Source organism: Prenolepis imparis, unplaced genomic scaffold, assembly GCF_030444845.1.
Source record: "Prenolepis imparis isolate NDT839.2.m4 unplaced genomic scaffold, iyPreImpa1.0 SCAF_11, whole genome shotgun sequence".
NCBI lineage: Eukaryota > Metazoa > Arthropoda > Insecta > Hymenoptera > Formicidae > Prenolepis > Prenolepis imparis.
Window position 1 is genome coordinate 1,176,868 of NW_028141169.1, and position 4,599 is coordinate 1,181,466.

The following is a 4,599-nucleotide window of genomic DNA, read 5'->3' on the forward strand; positions in this document are numbered from 1 at the left end:
GTTATCATCTTTCAAACGACGCCATACCAAATTTCAGACTGATTCATAGATTAGTTTTGATTTGACAGCCATTTGTATTAAACGTGTTTGGTGTTTTTCGATACAATGGAAAAAGAGCAATATCGATCCGTAATTCGCTTTTTATTTTTGAATGGAAAAACGTGCGAAGAAATAAAAGTGAAGTTGGATGCTGTCTATGGGGACCCTTCGTCGTTTTTCCATTCAAAAATAAAAAGCGAATTACGGATCGATATTGCTCTTTTTCCATTGTATCGAAAAGACGAAACACGTTTAATACAAATGGCTGTCAAATCAAAACTAATCTATGAATCTGAAATTTGGTATGGCGTCGTTTGAAAGATGATAATACACGATGATAATGCGAACTTCCCTCAGCAATACCACCTGTCTTCAAACACGCGTACTTATTGATCCACCCTCGTAAATTTTTCAATCCTTATTTTTATAATAGAAAACAAAATTTTCTGTCGAAATATGCCTGCATATGTACATACACAGATAAAATTCTATTTTTTGTAGCATTTTTTAGATTGTGTATAAAATATTAATTGCAGTTTCGCAAAAACGCGTGTTGGACAAAGCATATCGTATTCAATGCGCAACGTTTCGCGGTGTAATGTGTACAGGGCAAATCGTAAACGAAATTGATTAAAGCGAGACGTATTCTTTGAATGGAATCGTTCCAAACTCAGCTGATGGGGTTGCGAGTGTCATTTGAAGACCTTTGACCGGCGCTCTCACACTTGAGAGTTCTCATCCTTATTAATATAAAATGTTACCAGAACGCGCGATCGTGGTTGCATCAATAAATAAATATTTATAAATTTATAAATGTAATAAATAAGTATGATAAAATATTTTAAATAATAGAATTAGTGGACGTATTTCTCTCATAAATGTGCAAAATTTTCAAAATCATATGTATGAAATATTTATATCCTTTGATCAAACGGAAGTTAATTTGTTTCTTTGTGAAATTTTAATAGAGTTTATGCACTTATTAATTTTCAATATTTTACAGTATGAATAATCTTTGATATGTCTCTTTTTTTTTATCGTAATAATGATTATGTATATATACGATAAAAGTAATTTCTTGTTTCTAGTAGAAGAAATAATGTGCGAAGCTACGAATAACTAATTAACGTTACAGCTTGTTTGCAGACAGCGTATAAATGACTCATACATATATCGTTTTAAGCTAATCACTTTCTTCCTTCAAAGGATTCGCGCAGGTCATAAAGTTACCTCAAATAATTGCTGATGACCGTGTGATTGATTATCGTGTATTCTTGGTCGACAGCAGATAAACGTATAATATTACCGGTGAAAATAGACTCATCATTTCTACGCTGATAAATTAGCAAACGTATTATTAGCGTATCGCAATCGTATGCGAAATTTAAAACATCTGAAAAAAGAAGCGCAATCACACTCTTCCTCTACTTTTACCAATCAGATTCGCGGTCGCGAATTCTGATCGCTGACCGTAAGGAAATAATTTTTATACGTCCTCTCGTTAGAAAAAGAAAACACCTTTCAAAATCGCTGATTAGCGATAATTCGTCATAAACAGTTCAATATTCGGCGCAAAGTGTACTAAGAATTCTCGATAATTTTTCGATAAGTTGTGGCAAAAGAAGAGTGTCGATTCTTTTTCAATGACATGAATAACGAAAATGAGTACAAAAGCCTGCACTCGAGAATCGTGAGATTTATATATAAAATCAAATAATAATAAATAATAAAAAATAGAGATTATATCTTTATATAAAATCTGTTTCGCACATGACCTATACGCCAATTTTATTATGACAGCAAGAAAAACCATCGAAATACTATCTCAATTTCTTCTGCAAAATATATTATATGTAATGTCAAAAATAATTTATTTTATTTAATTGTATTAAGAGAGAAAGAGAGATTCTATTATTTTAAATTTATAAATATAGGATTTGCATTTAATAATCTCCTTAATCTAATCTTTTTGTAAAAAATTAAATAATCATCAATAAATTCCTCCCTTCATCTTCATCAATTTTTACAATATTCTTTCTTCTTTAAAAGATTTAAAAATTCTAACAATATATTTTAGTTTAAGTGGAATAAAATCTTTCTAGCACATATACCAGTTGTAATATGACAAATATGACAGTTAAAATCGTCCTTTCTTATAACTTTAATTCTAAATCTCCCTAATGAAATAGAGTACTTTATATTCAAGCTTATAAAGATTCCTTTTCTTTTGTAAGGTCCTTTTTTACTGTGTTATATAATGCAAAATCGGCGAATAACTGACTGGAATAACGAAAGAATAAAAGTACACTGATGAGCAGTGTTATACATCGAGTCTTTCAAACGAGCATTGATGGAATCGTCCATTGTTCGATCGCGGGGCTTCAAATGCATGCCAAGTAAAAGGATCATCAGAGATGTAGGAGGAAAGAATGGTTTGAGTCTCTTGGTACGTGGATGGATGTGAAACCAACAGGCGGAGGAGACAGCACTGGCTGCTGCATACATAGCTCAACGAGGTCGAACGTCTCGAACCTTCCATGGACGAGACAACCGAGACTGCGCCGTCTGAACCTACCTATCTCGACCGGACATTCCGGGACGGAAGAGGCGACGAATGTCGCTCGGGATCGTCGGTTGTTCACCACGCGTTTTCGTGACGCAATCCTCTAATCAGTAACGGGGAATTATACGTAAACCGAACAATTCATATTTCAAGCCTATTATAGGAGCAATCTCGCACGCCATTCTCTTAAAATAGCATCTTTTCATATATGTGTTATTACTCGATAGAAACGAAGACGCTTCATTCTTCAACTATTATTCATCCAAGCATAATTTTCTTAACAAGTATTCCGTGAAGTCTTAATATATTATCAAGATTGCTTCGGAAATATATTTGTTCTCCGGAAGAAAATATCTTTACGACATAAGTGCGCGAATAAATAGATACTAAAGAGAATCCGTAAATATTTATTTTAAAATTTATTTAAAAATTATTTAAAATTTAAAAATTTATTACTTACAAAATAATTACTTTTCACAAATATTCTGAAAAATACATGCGTGTGTTTTTAAAAAATGAGTATCTATAGATATGATTAATTCATGTTCTGGGAGAAAAACAAGTGTGGTTTATTTCGTTAAATTATCTCGTATGAAATCGTATAATGATATGCGTATTAATATAACTACAATTTCATTGACAATTGATGAAAAACATGTGCACTCGAGAAAAAATTATTTTTTTTATTATAATGGAAATTTTTCGTGTATTTTTGTTGATGCTGAATAGTAGTACGAATATTTGTCGGAGATCAAATTTTTCAATCTTTCATTTTTATAACAGAGATCTTTATAATAGAGAACAAATTTTCTAACAAAATATACTTGCAAGTAACAGATAAAATTCTATTTTTTTTTCTAGCATTTTAGATTGCGTATAAAATATTAATTGCAGTTTCGCAAAACAAACTTCTCTTCATTCTTCAATATACGAAATTATAAATCGAGATATGAAAATAATAAAAATTTGTTTTAATTTCTCTTTACATATATGGGTACTTTTTTTAGTATCTCGAAAAGTGTTAAAAAAGCAAAAATATAACGCTCCGAATGTAATATTTTGAACGTACTTTATGACGCGGTTTCTAATGTAAATACAGATGTTCGCATAAAAGGAGATAAAAAATACTCTTTTTAGCAAATCTGTTCCATTGTGATATTGTTGGAATTAAAAGACGTATTGAAGCGTGAAAAAAAAATTCACGTTGCATCATATTTTCCAAATTATTTCCAGCGATAATATAAATATTATTAAAAAACTGATTTTTTATTATTAAACTTATTTTATGTATTTTTTATTATTAAATTATATTATTAAAATATTAAAAGGTTAAAAATAAAAATTTTATTTTTATCGTGCCGGCAAGATGAAAGAGACATCATTCAAAATGTTTCCGTCATTTTACGACAAGATAAATTCAGATTAAAAATTAATCCATCAAGTAATTCGTTCAAACCAAGTATAAGACTGATCAAATTGACAAATTTACTATCACTAAAAGTAGATTTAAAGTCGACAACTGTCAAATAAGCCAGTTGACGAAAACACATCAAGATTTATTCGCGTTAATTAAAAAAAATACATAGTATATCTTTTTTCTGGAGTAGTTTCGCAGAGAAATTGCTTTTCATCGTAGAAATGCAAGAAAACATTTGCGCGCCGGCGAGTTGCGAATGTCAATGCGAGTTAATGAAAAAACACGGACAAACTTTTGAGCGAGAGTGCAAACCGTTGATTTAATGTCTAATCCTCGGGATGGTTGTGTCAAATGCTGACGCAATCCGGGGCGCTTCGCGGATCTTTGGGTATATTGTGTTGGCCGGTGCGTAACCGTGTGTCTCACCGATCCGCGCGATAATTTCGCGGCGCAGCCGCGTCTCCCTTCCCCTCTGCTCACTCTTCTACCCCTTTGGTCCCGCCGCGCCGCGACGCCGCGCGTCCATCCCTACCATTCGCTCGCGAGAGCGAGAAGGCGGCGCTTACGCCCGCAGCGACGT

At 32.5% G+C, this 4,599-nt stretch overlaps 1 protein-coding gene across 1 annotated transcript in view; it reads right to left on the bottom strand.

Moving 5' to 3' along the window:
• Positions 1–4,599, bottom strand: part of LOC145943100 (RING-box protein 2-like) — a 48,590-nt gene that overhangs the window by 11,262 nt on the left and 32,729 nt on the right. The gene's annotated exons all lie outside the window — the stretch shown is intronic.